General features: G+C 40.9%; 1 protein-coding gene across 4 annotated transcripts in view; it reads left to right on the top strand.

The window, feature by feature from the left end:
• The window catches only part of LOC140734466 (5-hydroxytryptamine receptor 2A-like), a 380,090-nt gene that overhangs the window by 186,862 nt on the left and 168,483 nt on the right, over nt 1–24,745 (top strand). The window lies entirely within an intron of this gene.

The raw sequence follows: 24,745 nt of genomic DNA, 5'->3' as shown, positions 1-24,745 counted from the left end.
GCTTAATGGGGTCTTAACTTTATTTTGGATAAGATATTTCTAATCACCCTTAACGCCGTGGAATATTAGTTTGCGTCACTCGTATAACCGCGGTGGCTGGCACGAGATTAACCAACTCTTTATAACTTTGATTGACTCAAGCTTGCGCTTATGGAACAATGTTTATCCCCTGTGAATTCTGAATTCTGAATTCCCTTGTGGGTGTGGCTGAGCGAGGTGTTATGGGCTGCTTTGGAGTGTGCCTGATACCAGCTCCTAATTAGATGTGTAGGCTGATTAGGGCGTTCTCACCGGAATGCTGAGACTTGCATGTGTAAGTCAAGTTATAACTAATATTGAGGCTAGGACCAAACCTTCATGCCTGTGAAAAAGATTAATTTTTATCTTAGCATCTTCAGTGCCATGCTTTGAGTTAAGCTACACTAGCGGCTTACAGTGGAGGGAAGTTAGGGTAATGCCAGGTTATAAGGGTGTATATATATGTATATGTCGTGTTAAACAAGATATGTACGTGTATAGATGGTATACATGTTGCATGTGTACATCGCGCATGGGTGATGTACACATGCAGCACATGTGTGCACACTGTAGATGTACACTATGCATGCACACCATGTGTGTATACACTATTGATGTATCATATAATATAATAGGTAGATTAGGGTTTAATGGTAATGGTTTTCAAGCAAATTTAAAATAATGTCCTGAAGAAGGTAATGTTTTTGTCAATTTTTTTATAAATTTTTTTATCCGCATACATGCTTAATATTTTTTTTGTCCCATAAGTGTTAATATCAAAAAAAGATCTTTTTTTGAAGATAATTTTTTTTTGCTGTTCTACACATGAAAAGTACACTTCGGCCCTCGTTTTTGGGGTTTTTCAAGGAAAATCCAGGTGTGCGTCTTACGGGGGGAGGGGGGGTTTTTCCAAAAACTTTTTAATGATTTTTTCAAATTATCTCCCGCCTCGAACCGACTTTAGACGTGCTCTGATTTTATCGAAATCCACTTTATTACGCTTTTATCGAAGTTTAGGTTCTTTATGAAAAATTTAATATGTCTTTTTTAAATTAATTGTTAAATTCTTCGAAAGGATAATCTATATAAGTTTGATTATATAGCTTGACTTTGATCTTCTCAGGTAGTCCTTGACCATGTAGTCCGCGAGTCATATTATAGTAGCTGATTAATAAACTAGGTGTCGAGGTCATTACCAACTGTGAGGAAAGTGCCGGACGCGATGGATGTAAATGCTTAAACGAGCCCCCCCAGGGGCTCCCCCCCCCCTAAAATCCAAAAAGGACAAGGAACGGTAGTCTCTCCCCCGGTCCGTCATGGAGCGCAGGGTTGGGTCAAAGTTGGAAGGATTTTTTGTATACTGTAAGCCGCTTAAGTACTTGCCTGTCGGTTCACGGAACGTGAACAAACAATCCTGGAAACTTACCCAAACCGCCACGCGGAATAGGAGCCGGTTAAGAGTGATTATGCCTTACAAGGGAACTAGACCAGATAAAGTGCCAACCAGCCGCGATTACGGGTGAGATGCCTTACGAGGGTGCCTAATGTCACTGGGACAGTCACTGTGTGTTATAGACGTAGAGTCAGCAGGTAAAGTCCGGGAGGTGAGACAAAGTGATACCTGAAAGGTCCATAGCCTGGTTACGAAACCAACTGTAGTTCTTGGAAATACTATGTCCGATAAGAATATAATGTTATAGAACATTGGAGTGCCAAGATATGGTTGTTAAGGAAAGGAGTGTTCTGTAATAGGGTTCCCCTATTGCAGAACATGATATGGTATTGACTAGGTCTAAACAATTAACCTTATTAATAGGACGGTAGAGGGATACTGCAAAGGCTGGATGTTTAATTATATAGGAATATAAGTTAAGTTACGATTAATAATTAAGTAGTTATGGTAATGTTGAATGTCTATTAATGGTGATTAATAATTAGTTGAAAATGAATCGTTATCGATGCTAACAAAACCTGCTATACTTGATGAGATGTAACCCTTGTGTTTTGTGATGTGATAGTTATAAACCGTGGGGAAGTTTAAGTTTTAAGAGGTAAATCAAAGAGGTCCTTTATAATTGGGTAATGAAACAGTGGAAAATAGATGAATGTGTATTAAACATAGTATGTAATGATAATAGGGGAAAGTAGATGAATGTGTATTAAGCATAGTATGTGTTTATGTGCTCTATACATATTATGTACTTATGTACTATATACATAATATGTGGCCTGACCAACTTAATGCAAAAATAAGTCGGTTGTTTTAGGTTCTTTTCTCAGGAAATAGTTTAGTAAAAATCTTGGCTTTGGGAGCCAAGGATAAGGGTTTGGCCCCCTTTTTCCTGAGAATGGCCTTGCTCTAGAGAGGAATTTCACCTCTGCTCTTCGGTTTACAAGACCGATGCCTTAAATACTGGGCTACTAGGGCAATGATTTAGAGATTTAGTATTTTGTTTTCTCATCAACCAGCGATTGGGAAGAGAATGAGGAAGAAAGAGAAGTAAGTGATTGAGGCGATTTGGCCAATAGTAATGAATGGTTGTTCTACAGGTTGGCCACCGATTCATGTTAGGATAATTGTGTTTGTTACTAGTAGTCAGAAGAGGATTTGTGTAATTGGACGGAAGGTGAGACTTCGTTGTTTAGAAGTGTGAAGAATAGGAACTAGGAGGAGAATTAGGATTGAGAAGATAAGAGCGAGAACACCTCCTAGTTTGTTGGGGATGGAGCGTAAGATAGCGTAGGCAAATAGGAAGTACCACTCTGGTTTAATGTGGGGAGGTGTGACTAAGGGGTTGGCTGGAATGAAGTTTTCTGCGTCATTTAAGAGGTTGGGTGTGAAGAGGGCTAGGAGGGTGAGTAGAAATAGGAGAATGAAGAAGCCTACTAGATCTTTATATGTGAAGTAAGGATGAAACGGGATTTTGTCTGTGTTGGAAGTGAGTCCGGTTGGATTGTTTGAACCTGTTTCATGAAGGAAAAGAAGGTGAATTATAGTTAGAGCTGCAATTACAAAGGGAAAGAGGAAGTGAAATGTGAAGAATCGAGTTAATGTTGCGTTGTCAATTGAGAAACCTCCCCAGATTCATTGGACTAACGTGTCTCCAATATAGGGGAGGGCAGATAGTAGGTTGGTGATGACGGTTGCCCCTCAAAAGGATATTTGTCCTCAGGGGAGGACATAACCTACAAAGGCGGTGACTATAAGTAGTAGGAGGATTACGACACCGATGTTTCAGGTTTCTTTATTAAGGTAAGAGCCGTAGTAAAGTCCTCGGGCGATGTGAAGATACACACAGATGAAGAATATAGAGGCACCGTTGGGGCGTGGATGTTACGAATTAGTCAGCCATAGTTTACATCTCGACAGATATGTGCGACTGAGGAGAATGCTGATGAGATGTCTGCGGTGTAGTGTATGGCTAGGAAGAGGCCTGTAAGGATTTGGATAATTAAACATATACCTAGGAGAGAACCAAAATTTCATCAAATGGAGATGTTAGTTGGGGTTGGGAGATCAATTAGGGAGTTGTTAATAATTTTGAATAGGGGATGAGTTTTGCGGATGTTTGTGGCCATTAGGTTAGTTCTTGTAGTTGAATAAACTACATCCCATCCCATTTGCACACATGTGGCCCATATCCCTCCAAACCTTTCCAATCATGTGTCTATCCAACAATGCTTTAAATGTTGTTATTGCACCTGCCCCACTCAATTGGCAATTAACAATTAGGTTTATTATCACAATGTGAAAATTTTTAACTTAGCAGCAGCAGTTCAATGTAATACATAATCTAGCAGAGAGAGAAAAAAATAATAAATAAACATGTAAATCAATTACATATATTAAATAGATCTTAAAAATACATGCAAAAACAGAAACACTGTATATTAAAAATAAATGAGGTAGTGTCCAAAGGTTTAATGTCCATTTATGAATCGGATGTCAGAAGGGAAGAAGCTGTTCCTGAATCGCTGAGTGTCTACCTTCAGGCTTCTGTACCTCCTACCTGATGGTAACAGTGAGAAAAGGGCATGCCCTGGGTGCTGGACGTCCTGAATAAGGGACGCAGCCTTTCTGAGACACTGTTCCTTGAAGATATCCTGGGTACTTTGTAGGCTAGTGCCCAAGATGGATCTGACTAGATTTACAAACTTGTGCAGCTTCTTTCAGTCCTGTGCAGTAGCCCCTCCATACCAGACAGTGATGCAGCCTGTCAGAATGCTCTCCATGGTATAACTATAGAGGTTTTTGGGTATTTGTTGACATGCCAAAGCGCTTCAAACTCCTAAAAAAGTATAGCCGCTGTCTTCCCTCCTTTATATCCCTTCTGATCCCTCTATGAGGATTGGTATGCGTTCCTTTGTCTTAACCTTCCTGAGTTCACAGTCAGCTCTTTCTTCTTAATGATGCTGAGTGCCAGGTTGTTGCTGTGACACCACTCCAGTCTGGCAGTTTGTTCAATATATGTGCCACCCTCTGTTTAAAGATGTAGCCCCTTCAGGTCCTTTTAAAATCTTTCCTCTCTCACCTAATGTCTATGCCCTTTGCTTTTTTATGTCCCTTCCCCTGAGAGAAAGCCTGTGCACATTCATCCTGTCAATGCTCCTCGTGGTTTTATATGCCTCTATGAGGCCACAGCTCAATCACTTACAATTCCAAGGAATAAATACCCAACCTCTCCTTATAACTCATGCCCTTGAGTCCTGACAACATACTCCTAAATCATTCTTTCACTTTTTATTCTAATAACATCTTTGCTCTAAAATGGTAGCCAAAAGTGTACACAGTACTTACAGAATCTTGTTTAAGTGCAACATGGTATCTTAACTCTCATACACAATGCCCTGGCTGATGAAGGCCAGCATACCTAATGTGTTCTTCCCCACCATGTCTACCTGTGACACAACTTTCAGTGACTTCTGAACATGTGCACCTAGGTCCTTGTGTTTGACAACACTGCCCAGGGCCTACCATTCACTGTGAAAATCCTACCCCATTTGACTTCACAAAATGCAACTCCTCATAGTTAGTTATTGGAAGTCTTTTGCTAGTCCTTGGCCCACTTAGCTGATCAAGATTGCCCTGAGTTTTTGATAACCTTTCTCACTGTCGATGACACCACTTTAGTGCTATCCAGAGACTCCCATCTGCTGAAGAACAATAGGCCCACCATCAGTCCCTAATGGGCATTACTGGACATAAACCTCATGCCTGCAAAATGACCTTCTACTATTCATCCTTTGATTCCTACCATAAAGCCGATATGTATCCACTTAGCTTGTTCTCCCTGGGTCCCATGTGATCTAACCTGCCAGAGCAGCCTTCCTTGCGGGCTTTGCTAAAGGTCAATGAGGTAGAAACACTGCAGCTGATAACACATAAGAAAGGGCATTGAATCTGTCCTAGCTCACCCAGAAAGTTTCCATCAGATTGCAGTCATGTCATCCAACTATTTTGTCTGATGTTTGCTTACAAAATCAACAAAAAGTTCAAATAACATGTGAATCATTTTGTATCAAAAAAATCCAATGTACGAGCCTGTTTATTCCCGAGTATTGCAGTGCGTTCCTCGCCATTCTTGTCATTTGGTGCAGTTCAACTGGAAAAACAATTTTGGTACATGTTTTCTGTGCTTCAGAAATTTCTTAATCAGGGCTTTTCTGATATTTCTTCATAGCTGTAAGGGCTTGCAATCAAAAATGTGGATTTCTTAGCATCTGGCAGTCCTTTCTCGATAAAGTGGTGGCCATCCAGGAGCTGTAATGAGAAATTCAATATGTCATATTGCTTTAAATGTCATGTTATTCTGAGATTATGAGCCTTATCATTACAGTTACGTGCATTTACTTCATGTTTCTTATTGCAATGAATGCAGCCATTTTGGTCCATTGAGTTTCAGCTGACAGTTTAATCCCATTAATTCCATTCCCCAACCCATTTCCCTGAAGCCCATTTTCTCCTGTGTGCCAGTCAATCCCCCTCTGATTCTCCTACCAGCCATTGACATTCTTAATTACTCAATTAACTGATCAACCAACATCTCTTAGGGAAATGAGATGAATACAGATCAGCTGGTGTGACTCCTACAGTATGTAGACACAGAGTGACCATGCAATTTCCATGCAGAAGAGTGTAAAGGCCTTGGAAATCTATTGAATATTGAAAGACATAAATAGGCATGAGAACACCAATACCTGCAGACTCCCTTCCAACCGGACTTCTTGCTCTTCTTTTGTCATTGCTGGTTCTAATTCTAATTTCCTCTACAACGGTGTCAGTGGAATGACTTTAACAGAAGGACACAATTTCACTACCATCTTTTCTTTGGTAAGTAGGGATAAGCAATGAATAGTGGCCATGTTAGTGATGTCTGCATCCCAAAAAAATTGAATAAATTAAAAAAAATACAAGTTAAAATATTCTACATTTCACTTTCACGTCTGAGGAAAGGAGCAGGACATGCGGTTTTCACGTAATTTAGCCTTATGTAACTGGAGATCAAAGTGATTGACTTAACAACACTCTAAAATAGACTAGTATGCCTCTTAGCTATATCGGGTTGATATATCAAAACAGGTTAAGAAAAAAAATCAAATGAACCCTGATTATGACATAGAAACATAGAAAGCCTACAGCACAATACAAGCCCTTTGGCCCACAAAGCTGTGCTGAAAGTGTGCTTACTTTAGAAATTACCTAGGGTTACCCATAGCCCTCTATTTTTCTAAACTCCATGTACCTATCCAGGAGTCTCTTAAAAGACCCTATCGTATCTGCCTCCACCACCATCACCGGCAGCCCATTCCACAAACTCACCACTCTCTGCATAAAGAACTTACCCCTGACATCTCTGTACCTACTTCAAAGCATCTTAAAATTATGCCCTCTCGTGTTAGCCATTTCAGCCCTGGGAAAAAGCCTCTGACTATCCACACGATCAATGCCTCTCATCATCTTATACATCTCTATCAGGTCACCTCTCATCCTCCGTCGCTCCAAAGAGAAAAGGCCAAGTTCACTCAACCTATTCTCATAAGGCTTGCTCCCAAATCCAGGCAATATCCTTGTAAATCGCCTCTACACCTTTTCTATAGTTTCCACATCCTTTCTATAGTGAGGTGATTAGAACTGAGCACAGTACTCCAAGTGGGGTCTGACCAGTGTCCTGTAAAGCTGTAACATTACCTCTAAGCTCTTAAACTCAGTTTCACGATTGATGAAGGTCAATGCACTTCTTAACCACAGAGTCAATCTGCGTAGCAGCTTTGAGTGTCCTATGGACTCAGACCCCCAAGTTCCCTCTGATCCTCCACACTGCCAAGAGTCTTACCATTAATACTATATTCTGCCATCATATTTGCCCTACCAGAATGAACCATTTCATACTTATCTGGGTTGAACTCCATCTGCCACTTCTCAGCCCAGTTTTGCATCCTATCCTGCTGTAACCTCTGATAGCCCTCCACACGATCCACAACACAGCCAGCCATTGTGTCATCAGCAAACTTACTAATCCATCCCTCCACTTCCTCATCCAGGTCATTTATAAAAATCATGAAGAGAAGGGGTCCCAGAACAGATCCCTGAGGCACCCCACTGGTGACTGACCTCCATGCAGAATATGACCCATCTACAACCACTCTTTGCCTTCTGTGGGCAAGCCAGTTCTGGATCCACAAAGCAATGTCCCCTTGGATCCCATGCCTCCTTACTTTCTCAATGTCTTACATGGGGTATCTTATCAAATGCCTTGCTGAAATCCATATACACTACATCTACTGCTCTACCTTCATCAATGTGTTTAGTCACATTCTCAACAAAATAAATCAGACTCGTAAGACATGACCTGCCTTTGACAAAGCCATACTGACTATTTCTAATCATATTATGCCTCTCCATATGTTCATAAATCCTGCCTTTCAGGATCTTCTCCATCAACTTACCAACCACTGAGGTAAGACTCATTGGTCTAACCAAAGTTCAGCGTCTGTTACATTACCTCTGTGGGCTTTAAACATATAAGCTGAAGATTAACTGCTTTGTAATTTCACATGGAATCAATTATCATGAGATTGAAGACCCAACATCTACAGGTCTGATAGCCTGGGGCCAAGCACTGCATTTAGGAGACCAGTGGCAGCGCCCCCTGGGGTCGGAGGCCTTTCTGTGTTTGGGGGCTAGGGTGAGTAAGAAAGGGATTTGCCTTGCTTTTGTTTTGTTGCTTTTGTTGTCGTAACTTGTGATGTTTTGCTGAACCTTTTGGGGATGCTATATTGGCGCTTGAATGTGTGGCAAAACTTGCAGGCTGCCCCTAGCACCTCCTTAGGCTGTGTAAGTTGTTAATGCAAATGATGCATTTCATTCTGTGTTTCGATGTATATGTGAAAAATAAATATATGAATCCAAATCTCAATATAGAACATCACTTGGAAGAAACACTAAGAAAATAAGGGGCTTCTCATCCATTCCATCCAAAGTCTTGATAAATTCTCACCAGTTCTCTGTTCTTTTTAATAGCATATTTAACTTCCACTCCTGTTTTCCATTTCTTTAAAAACTCTCATTTGATGAACTCCTATGATTTATAAATGCTCATCAATTTACTATTACCATGAATATTTATCGGTCTCCCACTATATTCTCAACTCATTCACAGTCTTTCTTATTTCCCACTAATTTTCTATTGTTTGTCAATTCTCAGCAATCACTTCTCCATTTTAAATGTTCATCATTGTACTGGTCTTAATAAATGCTTGCCAATCTCCCACTCTTAAAAAAATACTCTCTAATCTCCTACTCCTTGTAATAACACTGATCTCCTGCTTTTAAAAGTAACACATTGAAACTGCCATTTTTTTTCAAATCTGACCAATCCCCTGCTTGTTATAAATGCTCACCAATCTCCCTCTCTAAGTAAATTCTCCCTAAACTCCCATTATTTAGAATAACACACTCCTCACTCCTTATAAAAAATCGGAATGATCTCCTTTGGATTAGAAAAGCCCATCAATATTCTGCTCCGAATAACACAATGATTTCATTCCTCCCAAGTTATCACTGTTCTTCCACTCTTTATTGATAATCCACTCACTATAAGTTTTCACCTACCTTTCACCTTTTAGAATTTTTCACGATCTCGCACTCATTGTAAAAACACTGGTCTCCCACTCTATAAATGCTGACCATCTCATTCTCTTTATTGTTTGAAATCCCATACTTCATAATACAGACCAATCACCCATCCTTTAGAAATGTTCAAGATATCCTGCTTCATATAATCACTTTCCAGTCCCCTGTTCTTAACTGAAGTGCAATCTTGTAAGTACAGCTCTTTATATTGAACTAAACAACATTTTGTGATTGAGAGTTCAAGTTGATAGAGATGAATATTTTTGGGGTAATATGGTGTAATCTAACAAATTTCATGACACATGCCGGTGATAATAAACCTGATTCTGATCTTTTAAAAATGGACATTTGAGTAGAGATTCCATTTGTAATAAATGCACAAACAGTTTGAAAAGGGCTCTGAAAAACATCATTATCTTTTGATATCAGTAATGCCATTATTTCCTAACTCGTTAGAAGCAAGTCTCATTCCTTCTAAATTACTTGGGAAAAGTTCCATAAACTTTGTGGCCAGGGTCACAAAGATTGGGTAATGTAAGGAAAACTCAAGCTGTGTCATAGAAAGGCAAAGCAAATAATGCAGAGAGGCGAGGACAGTAATTGAGAGAAAAGGAAGAGAGACAGTGAGGAGAGTCAAACAGCAATTGGGAGTAACGACTCAAGAAGAAAATAGAGAGGTGTAGTAGGCTGATTGGGGAAACAAAGTATGAGGAGGGGAGAAATAGTACAATGGCTCTCCAGCTGGTAGACCCAATTTCTTGGCATTTTGCATTGATATCTTACATGTCTTAAAGATATTTCTTTCTTGGTAGAAATAACTGAATTCTACACATTATTGTTTACAAAACACCTGACCAGAGAAAATAAGCAAAAAATTAGATTTTTTTTAGTTTTCCTTGATTTGTGTCCTGAACGTTAATCCTCCATTTCTGGAAGATTCAGGACAGTCTACATGTACTAAACACGAGAAGACTAGCTTTAACTTTTATAGCAGCTGTGAAAGGAAACACATATATAGAAGGTTTAAAATCAAACCAGGAGTGTAAAATATAGAGATAAAGATTAAATATTACCAGTTTTGTCACAAGTACATTGAAACATCAAATCATACAGAGAAATATGCTGTTCGCGTCAGCAGCCAGCACAGAAGGATGTGCTGGGGTGTCATCCCCAAGTGTTGCCATGTTTCCAGTGCCAACATAGCATTTAATTGGTGCACAAACCAGTTAGTGTTTAGACAATATTCTTCCTATTCCCTCAGTAATACATTGATTTCTGTGAAGATAAGACTATACATATACACTGAGACTAATTAATTGCGGACAGCAGATACCTTTCTAGCATTTATGTCCTTGCTGAAATGCTCCTGTTGAATTTTCCCAACACAGTGAAAATCACAAAGGAACACATCATTCATCCTGCTGTTATGAGCTGAGAGGTTGATCAGCATGTAATGGAAAACACATTGGCTACCTAAATAAAAACTCCACTTTTAAATTTTGACTTCACTGTCACTTTGGGAACACAAAGCAAACAAAATAAGGGTTATTACAGAAGCAATGACTGCAATTGATGGAGGTTTCAAACATGTTAGGTTTCTGGTCTCTGCATTTCCCTTACAGTTTACAAGGGGTGATTGATAAGTTTGTGGCCTAAGGTAGAAGGAGTCAATTTTAGAAAACCTAGCACATTTATTTTTCAACATAGTCCCCTCCTACATTTACACATTTAGCCCAGCAGTCATGGAGCATACGGATCTTGAACCTCCAAAAAGTGTCCACAGCAGGAGTGATTGATAAGTTTCTGGCCTAAGGTAGAAGGAGATGAGTTGTACAGCTCTCGTTCCATGCACGTGCAGGGCAACTCTTTTAGTGATTATGCAGAAAGTTTGAAGTTAATAACTCATCAGGGGTGATTGATAAGTTTATGGCCTACGGTAGAAGAAGATGAGTTATTAACTTCAAACTTTCTGCAAAATCACTGAGTTGAACTGCATGTGCATGTATCACGAGCTGTATAACTCATCTCCTTCTACCGCAGGCCACAAACTTATCAATCATTTGTATTTGTGCATTTGTACAGGGCCCTGGTGAGACCACACCTGGAGTATTGTGTACAGTTTTGGTCTCCAGGGTTAAGGAAGGACATCCTGGCTGTAGAGGAAGTGCAGCGTAGATTCACGAGGTTAATTCCTGGGATGTCTGGACTGTCTTACGCAGAGAGGTTAGAGAGACTGGGCTTGGACACGCTGGAATTAAGGAGATTGAGAGGGGATCTGATTGCCACATATAAGATTATTAAGGGATTGGACAAGATAGAGGCAGGAAATATGTTCCAGATGCTGGTAGAGTCCAGTACCAGAGGGCATGATTTAAGAATAAGGGGTAGGTCATTTAGGACAGAGTTAAGGAAAAGCTTCTTCTCCCAGAGAGTTGTGGGGGTCTGGAATGCACTGCCTCAGAAGGCAGTGGAGGCCAATTCTCTGGATGCTTTCAAGAAGGAGCTAGATAGGTATCTTATGGATAGGGGAATCAAGGGATATGGGGACAAGGCCGGAACCGGGTATTGATAGTAGATGATCAGCCATGATCTCAGAATGGCGGTGCAGGCTCGAAGGGCCAAATGGTCTACTTCTGCACCTATTGTCTATTGTCTATTATCTATTCTCTATCACCCCTCGTAAAACATTGTACCCAGTAGAATTCAGAATCCTTGAAAGATCACAGATCAAAAATCAATAAGCAGTAAACATTCTGCAGATGATCAAATGTAATAATACTTCCCTTGAAAAAAATAATTAGTTTTTTTGAAACAATAATTTAAGAAAAGTAAGGGAACCTATTGGAAACCGATTTATCAATAAGTTGTATTCAATTTTCTATAATGCAATTATGTTGCACAGTACTACTATTACTTACCTGTCTTCTTCATCTTATTCTCTTCCCCTCCTCCACCTCCCCCTCTTTATTCTTCTTCTCCTTCTCTTCCTTCTTTTGCTTCTCCTCCATTGCCTCTTCCTTCTTATCCTCCTCTTCCTCCTCCTCCTCCTCCTCCTCCTCCTCCTCCTCCTCCTCTTCCTTCTTCTCCTCTTCCTTCTGCTTCTCCTTTCCTCCATCTTCTTAACCTCATTCTTCTCCTCCTCCTTCCCCTTCTCCTCCTTCCCTTCCTCCTCCTTTTTCTCCTCCCCATTCTTCCCCTCCTCCTCCTTCCCTTCCTCCTCTTTTTCCTCCTCTTCCTTCTTCTTCTCATCCTTCTTCTTTTTCTCCTTCTTCTCCTTCTCCTTTTCCTTCTCCTCCTGCTTCACTTCCTCCTTCTTCTCCTCCTTTTCCTCATCCCCTCCTCCATCTCCTCCTCCTTTTCCTCCTCCTCCTTCTTGCTCTTTTTCTCCTCCTACTCCATCTCCTCCTTTTTCTTTTTCAGTCTGTGATTGACAGTGACTTGACTCTCTTCCAGGTTTAACGACTTTAAGGTGGTTAATGTGAGAACCACCAAGACCAAATTCCAATTTCAGTGACTATACATACACATTAAAGCCAATTAGTTACAAAGTTCAAATAAATTTTGAGCATTTTATGTCCCTGCTGAAAATCTCCTCTTCAATTCTCACTCCACAGTGAAAATGACAAAGAAACACAGTGTTTCTGAAAATAAAACCTCCACTTTTAAACTCTGAACTTCACTGTTTTATTGGGTCACTTTGAGAACACACAGCAAACAAAATAAGGGTTATTACAGAAGCAGTGACTGCAATTGATGGAGGCTTCAAAAGTTTAGTTGTTCTGTTCTTTACTCACAGCTTAAAACATTGCACCCAGTGGAATTCAAAATCCCTGAAAGGTCACAGAAAATCAAAAATCACTGAGCAGAAATATTCTACAGATGATCAAATGTAATAATACATCTCTTGAAAAAATAAAGTCTTCTTGAAGCTCGATAAGATAAGTGAAACAAGGGAACCTATTGGAAATTCATTCTACAATGCAATTATGATGCACTGTACTATTACTTCCTTATCTTCTACTTCTCCTCCTCCTCCATTTGCTCTTCCACCCTTCTCCTCCTTCTTTTCCTCCTTCCCCTCCTCCTCCTCCTTCTACTTCTTCTCCTACCTCTTTTCCTTCTCCTCCTGTTCCCTTTCTTCTCCTCCTCCTTCTTCTCCTCCTTTTTCTTCCTCACCTCCTCTTTTTCCTCCCCTTTCTCCTCCTTCTCCTCCTCGCTCCACTCCTTCTTCTTCTCCTCTTTTTTTTGTCCTCATACTTTTTCTCTTCCTCCTACTTATTCTTCGCCACCCTCCCCCCTTCTTCTTCTTCTGCTCCTCCTGCCTCAGCCTGTAACTGACAGTGACTTGCTTCCATTCCAGCTTTAGGGGCTCCAAGATGCTTAATGATGCCGACGTGAAAACCACTGACTCCTCCACAATCAATTTCAAAATCGAGCTTATTGTCACCTGACCAAGTACACACGAGCCCAGGTGAAATGGAAAATGTACTTACAGAGGCATGACAGACACGTAGCATCAAGCAACCAGCAATCACAAGTAAAACATAAATTGTACACATTTTTTTTACAAGGTAGAACAAAATACAAAATCCATTCATTGGAAAGGGTTCAAAGTGGTGCTAGAGTTCCTGAACTGCAGTGGTTAGGGTTGTGCCAGATAGTTTAAGAAACAAGTGGTCAAAAGGAAGTAGGTATTTGGAACCCGGTCGTTCGGGACTTCAGGTTTCTGAACCTCCTGTCTGATGGTAGCTGTGAGAGGATGGATTGGCCTGGATGGTGGGGATCTTTGATGGTGGTTTCTGATGGAGGAGTGCAGTGTCATGCATATCCTCCATTTCTTACCTTTGGCCTTTGATGCATGGATATCAGGATCTCAATAATAAAACAATCAAAAGTTGAGTTTATTGTCATGTGTACAAGTACATGTGCATAAAGAAAAAACTTACTTGCAGAAGCATCATAGGCATGTGGCATCAAATAACAGCATTCACAAGATTTACATAAATTAGATGAAAATTCTACACAACTTTTACAAGTAAGAACACATTAGAATGAAAAATAAAACAGGGCTCATTCAGCTGCAAAGTGGTCACCCAATTCTTTCTCCATTTTGTGTGAGCATCAGCGAGAGGTTCCAGGAAACAATGGTAAGGATGCATTCTTTGAGAATGCTTTGAGCATATCTTTGCAATTTTCTCTCAATCTGCCCAGTTATCTCTTTTTGTGACAGAACTTGGAAGAGTGTATCTATTTTTGTGAGCCTAGTGCAGGTATGTGAATTATGTTGCTTGTCCAACGTAACCAACTGAGAGTATCAAGAATATACTAGGTGCTCCTTAGATACATTTGAAATTTACAAAGGATTTCTTTTGCCCAGTTTTCTGCCTGCAATCATTAAAGTCAGTGAATAAATCTGTTACACCAGCTAAAAACAAGAACAAAAATCTGAAATTTGAAAATATTTGCAAATATTTATTTAAACTAGTCTCAACCATAAAAAGAACCTAAGGGATCCTCTTAATCCCAGAAGAAAAATGTGACAACTACTGAAGGTATTTCAGATATTAAGAATTTCCAATCTCATATCTGCCAGAATCTATTTTTAAAGGTACTGGGCAATGAAGAGATGATAACTATTCTTCCCAGAAAGCACATTGGTTAATTATTGATTCCGAGCAAGATGCAAGACTTTACCCGTACTTAGTTTTAACTTTGCTTGGCTGGGTTTCTTTGGCCTTAGGGAAGGAGAATTAGGACCAAGAGGAGCAAAAGTACATCCTCCCAACCCACCAGCCATTAGAAAACTTTCTGAGGTTAGACTTCAGATACCGCTGCCCTTACTGGAGCTAAGATGCAAATTTCAGAGAGACCACTTGCTAACCACATTCCTTCCTGGTTACGCGCCTGCAACTTATCCGGGGAAATTCAACAAGAAGCTTCTAATTCAGTTTGGCCCCCTGTTGCAAGTTCTTCATTAAATATGACATAGATTGTGATGTTAGAAACATATTGCTTTTCTGTTTAAGCCATTCTCCCACCACGCAGTCTAATCATGAATCTCAGCACAGTAAATATCAGAGTTTTGATATTTTAATATTCTGCAATATTTCAAAAAGGAGTTTTAAAGTGGCTGCATAGATTTTAAAATGGAAACAAAATTGCTGAAAATACACAGTTTGTCAGGCTGTATCAGTGGGAAGAGAAATGGAACTACTGTTTGGTGTCAATGGCTCTTCATCTGATGAACTGTTGTCAACCTGAAGCATTGACTCTGTTTCTCTCCTTGGATGTGTGGCTTGGTCTCAGAAGCATTTGCAGCACTTTTCTGTTTAACTCTAAATTTCTGTCATCTACTTTTTGTTTGGTTTTCATCTCCATGGTTTAATTTTGAGAATTATTCATTTAAAACAGCTATATCTCAATTGCTATTCATAGGAAACATATTTCCATATCTCAGTCACTTCAGCATATTGTTTATGTTAGGAATTGAAATTCATGGTATTCTCTGAGGAAAAACAGTGGCTCATTATTTTCTTGAAATCTTTTAGAAATTAGTTTCTGGAAATGCTTGTGGCTATGCAATTCAATCCTTATGTGGATGTAAAGATTTTGTCATAATCATCAACTTCACTCAATATTCATTTCCCTTATCCAACATTCAGTTCTAAAGAAGTTGGCGAGTGCTTAGTATGATGTATCATGAGTACTGCCCATTGTCCCCTATGGCTTAAATTTCAGTGTCTATGCCTCCACATATGTTTATAGTAATATTCATAATTTAATTCTGGTTAATGAGGTTCAGCATTTGTTCTAAAGGCTGAAGATTCTTATAGAGTCATACAGCACAGAGACTGGCCCTTTGGCCTATGATGTTGATGCCAACCATCAAGCATCTTTGGTAGAAACTGAGTTCCTTTAAATTTTAAAACCCCGAGGGGCTTTCCTTTCTGCATTTTACAAATGTTCCGATGACATCAGTACGGCTGAAGTTTACTGACCCAAACATCGGACTTTTTGGATCAGTTTACTTCATTCCTGTCCAAAGATTCTGTTCAATTCCCTGAACAGATGTTGCCTGACCTGTAGAGTTCCTCTAGCATCTTGTCCGTTGCTTCATATTCTAGCATCTCCATTCTCTTGTGTACCTCAATGACATCAGATCCTCAAAAAAAATCTGATATTTTGTTATTGTTCAAACATTCTCTTGATTAAAATGCAGGAACATGCTTTTCTAAAGGATTTCAGATATGTCCCAATCAAAACAAAGATGATCAAGTTCCTCTGCCAGGCCCCTGTAAGTTGATTAAAAGAGTCATTGAAGACAGATCCAAGCAAAACATTTGATCTGTAGAGCATTGTCTTTCCTACATTACTATATGGAGCCAAATCATGGACCATGTATTGTGGGCACCTGAAAGCCCTGGAACAATACCACCAAAGATCTTTACAAAATATCTTGAGGATCAGCTGGAAGGATGGACAAACTAACACCAGCATATTAAAAGAGGTCACCGTGAACAGCATCTTCTCCACAATAAAGCATCACCAAGCCTCCAATGGAAAGGCCATGTCATCTAAATCACATCTTCCCAAACACATCACTTACTCCCAGTTGAAGGATGGTCAGTGAACCAATGGTGGGAATATGGAAAAGCTTCAAAGAAAACATCTGCCTGAGGAATTTTGGCATTACATCTAAAAACTGGGAAGACATTGTGCACAATTGATCCATCTGGCATTAATCTATTCAAGAGGGAGCTGCACTTCATGAGAATGATCTCCTCTATGCTGCAGAGAACAATCGGTAGCTGTGAAAGGAGAGACTGAACAAACAAAAGACACAATCACTAATCACGGTCACTGCATACCCTTGCCCACACTGCACCAGAATATGTGATCCCAGATCGGCCTCTACAGCCTCCTGAGGATCCACCAATAGCCAATGCCTTAGGAGAACATCATGCTCCATTGCACTACTACGGATGATTTATATTTTTAGATTTTACTGCATCCAATATATTTTACTGCAGAAATAAAATTGAATCTCATGTCCTACTACCAACAAATGGTGGGAATGCTTAATTTTAATACATATCCATATTTTTCATTGTCAGCATAGAGTGTCTTCAGAATCAGAATCAAGTCTATTATCACTGGCATGTGTTGTGAAATTTGTTAACTTAGAAGCAGCAGTTCAATGCAATACATAATCTAGAAGAAGAAGAAAAAATAATAATAAATAAGTAAATCAATCAATTACAGTATACATATATTGAATAGATAAAATATCGTGAAAAAGCAGAAATAATATATATTAAAAAGTGTTCAGGGGTTCAATGTCCATTTAGGTATCAGATGGCAGCGGGGAAGAAGCTGTTCCTGAATCGCTGAGTGTGTGCTTTCAGGCTTCAGTACCTCCTTCCTGACAGTAACAATGAGAAGAGGGCATGCCCTGGCTGCTGGTGGTCCTTAAAAATGAACACCGCCTTTCTGAGGCACTGCTGCATGAAGATGTCTTGGATGTCTCAGAAGCTAGTTCCCAAGCTGGGGTTGACTGATTTTACAACTTTCTGCAACTTCTTATGATGCTGTCCAGCAGCTCACCAACCACCCCCCCACCATACCAGACAATGATGCAGCCTGTCAGTATGCTATCCACAGTACATCTATAGAAATTTTTGTGTGTTTTAATTTAACAATCCAAATCTCTTTATACTCCTAATGAAATATAGCCACTGTTGTGCCCTCTTTATAGCTGCAACAATATGTTGGGACCAGGTTAGATCCGCCGAGATCTTGACACCCAGGAACTTGAAATTGCTCACTCTCTCCACTTCTGATCCCTCTATGAGGACTGGTGTGTGTTCCCTCATCTTACCCTTCCTGAAGCCCACAATCAGCTCTTTTTGTCATACTGACATTGAATGCAAAGTTGTTGTTGCAACACCACTCAGTCAGTTGGCATATCTCACTCCTGTTTGCCCTCTCCTCTCCATCTGAGATTCTACCAACAATAGTTGTATTACGAGCAAATTTATAGATGGTATTTGAGCTATATCTAACAACATAGTCACGGTTATAGAGAGAGCAGAGCAGTGGACTAAGCACTTGCTCCTGGGGTGTGTCAATGTTGATCATCAGCAAGGAGGCAAGATTATCACCAATCCACACAGATTGTGGTCCTCCTAGGAAGTTGAGGATTGAATTGCAGAAGGAGGTACAGAGGCCCAGGCTCTGTAACTTGTTGATCATGTCTATGGGAATGATGGTGTTAAGCACTGAGCTATAGTCAATGACAGCATCCTGGTCTGGTTAAAATCCCCCATAATGATGGTGAAGACATCAGGGTGTGCTGTTTCATGCATATTGATCCCATTGCTCAGATCACCTAGAGCCTGTTTGACATTGGACTGAGGTGGAATATACACCGCTACCAATACGATTGCAGAAATCTCCCATGGCAGGTAAAATGGACAGCACTTAATTGCAAGATATTCAGCTCTGGTGAGCACAATTGGGACAGTACTGATACATTTGTGCACCAAGAGCAATTGATCATGAGGCATACTCCTCCACCTCTGCTTTTGAGAGACTCAACAGTCCTATCCTGATGGTGTAGAGTGAACCCATCAATCTGAATCACTGCATCCGGTACGGTTCTGAAGCTTTTCAATCAGAACTGTAGGAATAATATTCATGTAGCATCATGTATATGGTTCATTCAATGTAGTGAAACATTTGAAAGCATTCAAATGAAGCTTTATTTGACAACATATGAGCATGATAAACAAATAAACTAAGTAATTAGGATATTGTCTAAATAATAATTTTAAGCACTGAAATTGAGGTTGATGATGGGAGGCTTGTAATTGGGAATGGAATTCCAAGTCTTGGGGATTAGGTACTTGAAGCCATTCTGTTCATGGAAAAGTGGTTAAATTTGCTTTGCAAAAGGGAACAGCTGCAGAGAAATACAAATTCACAGAGGCCGTTAAGGAAAGAAGAGCTTAGGAAGAATGGGTGAACCACAATTTATCACTCAGTGTTGACAATGCCAAGGAATTAATTGCAGGCTTCAGGAAGGAGAAGCCAAGAGAATGCAATGCAATTTTCATTGAGGGATCAGTTGTGGAATGGATGAGCAGTTTCCAGTCCTTGGGTGTTAACATCTCAGAGGACTTGTCCTGAGCCCACTGCACTGATGCAATCATGATGAAGGCATGGCAACGGTTGTACTTCATTAGGAGCCTGAGATTTGGCAAGTCACCAAATACTCAGTAAATTTCTATAGATGTACGCTGGATAACATTCTGACTGTTTGCAACATTGCCTAGTATGGAAGTGCCAATGTAAGAGGCTTCAGAGGGTTGTAGTCTCTGCCAGCTCCAACACGAGCACAAGCCTCTCCACCATCGAGGACACCTTGCAAAGGCGGTGCCTCAGAAGTTGGCATGCATCATCCTGGACATGCCCTGTTCTCTTTACTGCCATTAGGCAGGAAGTACAGGAGCCTGAAGACCCACGCGCAATATTTAAGTAATAGCTCCTTCCCCTCTACAATCAGATTTTTGAATGGTCCATGAGCCGGTGAAGACTACCGCTCTATAAACCTGACAAAGTTCATTGAGGGTCCTAAAATCAGATATTTATTTAGAGAATATTACCGCTCACCCAGCAAAAGTTGCTAGATATCAGACCAAGAAGATAGAAGGGTTAATTTAGTGCAACCAAATACTGTTATCAAAAGGTTGATTGCAACAAATATACATGAGACTTACTGAAAACAACAATCTGCAGTTGCTGGAAATCTAACAGTTTTTAATATTTCTCATATTTTGTGAGATGTGGGAACTTTGGGAGATCTCCAGTCTCCCTGAAGGTAACTGCAGCTGCACAAAATGCTCTGAGCCTCAGCTCCTTAGGGACCATGCTCCAGAACCGGAGCTGCAGCTTGAATACCTTCACCTCATGTGGGAGAATGAGGAGGCCATGCTCCAGAACCGGAGCTGCAGCTTGAATACCTTCACCTCATGTGGGAGAATGAGGAGGCCATGCTCCAGAACCGGAGCTGCAGCTTGAATACCTTCACCTCATGTGGGAGAATGAGGAGGCCATGCTCCAGAACCGGAGCTGCAGCTTGAATACCTTCACCTCATGTGGGAGAATGAGGAGGCTACAAAGAGGAAATCACCCCTAAGCTGTAGGAGCCAGGTACCTGGGTGACTGTCGGGAGAGGGACAACGAGTAGGCAGCCAGTGCTATCGCCCTCAACAACAGGTATACCATATTGGATACCGTATGGGGTGGGGGGCGAAGATGACTTAGCAGAGGAAAGTCACAGTGATCAGGTCTCTGGCACTGAGTCTGACTCTGTGACTCTGAAGGGAAAGGGTAAGAGCTGTAGCGATAGGAGATTTGTTAGCTAGGAATAGTATGGAGGTTCTCTGGTCAAGAATGAGATTCCCGGATGGCATGTTGCCTTGTGGCTGCCAGGATCAGGACATCTCAAAGACCCCATTGTTCTTAAGTAGAACCATGAACAGCCAGAGGTCATGGTCTACATTGATACTGATGACATCCTACCTGTGCCATGTGCTAGTGAGATCAGAACTAGGAAGAGCATATAGTTTAACACATGGTTATGGAGTTGGTACAGGAGTGTGGGCATCAGATTTTAGGATCATTGGGCTCTCGTCCAGGGAATGTGGGACCTGTAGAGAAAAAAAAGTTTACACCTGAACTGAAGGGGAGCTAATATTCTAATGAGAAGGTTTGCTTGTGTTCCATGGGGTGGGGGGGAAGGATGGTTAAATTAGAAATGCAGGGGATGGGTATCAGCGTGCCAGAACAGATAGTGGAGAGGTTGTGGAGACAGTTGTTGTTAAGATCTCAGACAAAGCCAGGAATCAAAAAGTTCAACATGATGCAACTAATATCCTCAGCTGCATATATTTCAATGCAAGAAGTATTGTAGGTGAGCTCAGGGCATGGATCAACACATGGAATTATGATATTTTAGCCAATAGTGAGACTTGGTTGCTTTAGATGCAACAGAGTGGGAGGGATTAAAGGAGGGATTAACTGGTGTTACTAGTCAGGGAATGGGTCTTTGCAGTGCTCAGTCAGAACAGATTGGAGAACTCGTCTATGGAGGCATTAGGGGTGGAAATAAAGAATAAAAGAGGTGTGACTGCCTTAATGGGGCTCTATCCCAGTCTACCCAGCAGTCCATAGGATTTAGAGGAGCAAATTTGTAGAGAGATCGCGGACTCTCTAGAGACTGCAGGAAACTTAAGCATGTTATCATAGGTGCAGTGGTATATCTAAGGTTTGGCACGTATGGCACGTGCCCTGGGTGCCACTTGAAGGGGGGCACCACAAAGCAGTTTCTATTTAAGTCAGACAAGCCACCCTCGGATAGTGAAAAAATAATTTTCTTCAGATGTATGATCTTTGATTATCACGGGTGAGGACACTACAATGTTATTGTAAAGGAGATAGAATTATGATCTCTGTCTCCAAAATGCTCCAAAATTTCAGAGCATTGTGCAAGAAGACCATGAAACTTTTCTTCACAAAGAAGAAGGAAAGTGGAGCTGAAGAATGAAAAAGACGAAAGTTGGAGGTGGAGGAAGCCAAGAAGTCGAGCAAGTTCTTCATGTCCTTCTTTGAAAAGCCTGGAACAAGTAGTTCGACACGTTCCATGAAGTCGCCTGCACCTGCTACAAGTTTATTAGAATCCGAAGGTGGATCAAGTACAAATGCGTCACAAGCCGAGGAGGAAGTCAGGTCAGACAAATCTGAGTATGATGAGATTAAGAGTGAGTCTGCCACAGAGAACGTGGACATGACAGGAGGGGAAGATGATGGTGGTGGTGGCGATGTTGAGTTTATTGACGAGATTTTACCTGACGAGATTGAACCTGACGACACCGAACCTAGTGAACTGGATGCTGTCAAAGAGCCTCGAACTGTCAGACCAGAAGAAATTGAACAGCATGACATTGGACTTCTGAAGTTCGACAAGGATACTGGAAAAGCAGTTCTGCCTGATGCATTGAGAACAGAAATAATAAAGCTGTGTTCGAAGTATTTCCAGAACAGTGAGGGGCCTTTCCTACCTACAAATAACCACTCAATGAACAAAACTTGGTTCAAGAGGAAATTAGGAAATGGTCCTGGTGAGGGAGTAACTCGCTCATGGCTGATCTATTTCCCTTCTAAGAAGTCTGCATTTTGTATCTGTTGTCTTCTCTATTCCCAGTCAGACCATCAATCCTCATTGGAGCAGGAAAGTGGATTCAACCAGTGGAAAGCACCTGAAAGGATTAGTGTTCATGAGAATGCTAAGAATCATCGGGAATGCTTCACACAGTGAAAAGAAATTGGAAAGAAATTTAGCTGGAAACAGGAGTTATTGATGCGGTATTTAAGTCACAGATTGAGAAGGAAAAGCAGAAGTGGTGTGATATCTTGACAAGAATCCTTCATTGCATAAAATTCCTCGTGACTCAGAACCTGGCATTGCGAGGGTACAGTGAGTCACTTCTTAGGGGTGTCAAACTCATTTTAGGTCACGGGCCAGATTGAGCAAAATGCAGCTTCATGCGGGCCAGATCAGTCGGACGTGTGTGAACGCAGCTTTCGTTGCCTCCGTTTTTTCAGCCTGCTCTCATGTGTCTCAGTCTCTGCTATAACTACAAAGTGTTTCACTTTACAAATTCCGTTTCTTATGAAGAAGACTGCCGAGCAAGACTGCCGAATAAACACTAAAAACCCTGAAAACCTGGTACCTGAATAAACTCAGCATTAGCCATATCATACACCATAGGCGCTTCGATTACTGGGGCCAGCTTTAATAGTAATTAGATATTATCTCGCGGGCCAAAGATAATTCCACCGCGGGCCTTGAGTTTGACATATATGAGCTAGATGATGACTCCAAAGTGGGAAATTTCCTTGGTTTACTGAAACTACCGGCCATCTTTGACCCTGTCATAAAAGAACACCTCACTCATGTGGAAATCATCCTGCATCCACGTCTTATCTTTCACCGGGTGTCCAGAACGAATTCATCCACATGATGGCATCTGCTGTTCACCAGAGTTTACTGAGAAGCATTTGTAAAACCAAGTACTATGGTATCATGTTCGACTCGACTCCTGATCAGGCACACCGTGAGCAGATGTCAGAAGTAGTGAGGTATGTGGAAGTTGATTTTGAGAGGAAAACAGTCCGTGTTAGAGAGTCTTTCCTTGGTTTTAACCAAATAAGCCAGAAGGATGCTAAGAGCTTGGTTGAAGACATCTTGAAACAGCTAGAGAAGGACGAAATAGAGCTACAAGATTGTCATTCACAGTGCTATGACAACCCTGCTGTGATGGTTGGATACAGAAGTGGTGTTCATCAAAGAATAAGTGAGAAAAATAACCTGGCAGTGTTTGTGAATTGCGACAATCACTCACTCAACTTGGTGGGTGTACATGCAGCCAAGCAGGATACAATGATGGTCACGTTTTTTTGGAACCATCGAAGCTCTCTACATGTTTTTCTCTCATTCAACACAGCACTGGGAAAAACTGAAAAACGTCTTGCCTGTGGTTGTCAGAGACTGAAACCAGGTGGAGTGCAAGGACAGAAACAGTGAAGCCCATCAACAAGTACCTTGAGGAGATACTTCAAGTTCTCCAGGACATGATAGACAATGAAAACAAGACCAGTGAAACAAGAAGTGATGCAAGGCAGCTGTACAACTGCATGTTGAGTTATGATTTTCTGATTTTGCTAGGATTTTGGAACAAAGTACTCATTTGCATTGACCATATTCAAAAGAGGCTGCAGGATCCTAGCATGAACTTCCATGATGCTGCCCTGGATTTGAAAGCCCTCTGAGATCAATTTTATGATGAAAGAGAAGTGTTGGTCAGTGAGTCACTCCAAGAAGGAGTCGGTCTCTGTCAAGAATGGAATATTGAAGTTGAAAGACGTCAAAGACGAAAGAAATGAATGGCTGATGAGAACTCAAGAGATGCTGGGTTAACAGCTAAGCAGGAAATGGAAAGAGTCATGAAGGGAACACTCGACCATCTTCACAGAGAAATGGACAAAAGGTTCACTTGTTTGCACGACACTGACGCCAAGTTTGGGTTCTTTCTCAATGTCGAGGGACTGTGTTATACCGCTGACAGTAATGACCTAAAGAAGTGTGAAAATTTGGATGAATTGTGCAGCTCTGATGTTGATGGACAGCAGCTATATGAAGAAATCCTGGATTGCAGAATGTTGCTATCAAGGCGGGTCAACATGAAAATATCAAGACCTGAAGAGCTTCTTGAATTTATTGTTCAGTATGGAGATGAGAGCGTCTTCCCCAATCTTCGCATTGCTATTCAGATAATGCTAACCGTCGCAGTTTCCATCACCAGATGTGAGAGATCATTCTGCAAGTTAATACTAATACTTTCATATTTGAGAGCCTCCATGGGTCAAGGCAGACTCTGTGATCTTGCCCTGCTGAGTGTGGAAAGAGAAGAAACTGAAAAAACTGACTTTGATCACATCATAGACCAATTTGCATCAGTGAAAGCAAGGAAG

This window comes from Hemitrygon akajei, chromosome 10 (genome assembly GCF_048418815.1).
Source record: "Hemitrygon akajei chromosome 10, sHemAka1.3, whole genome shotgun sequence".
NCBI classification, from domain to species: domain Eukaryota; kingdom Metazoa; phylum Chordata; class Chondrichthyes; order Myliobatiformes; family Dasyatidae; genus Hemitrygon; species Hemitrygon akajei.
The sequence above is the reverse complement of the archived record's forward strand: the minus strand, read 5'-3'. Positions and strand labels throughout refer to the sequence as shown.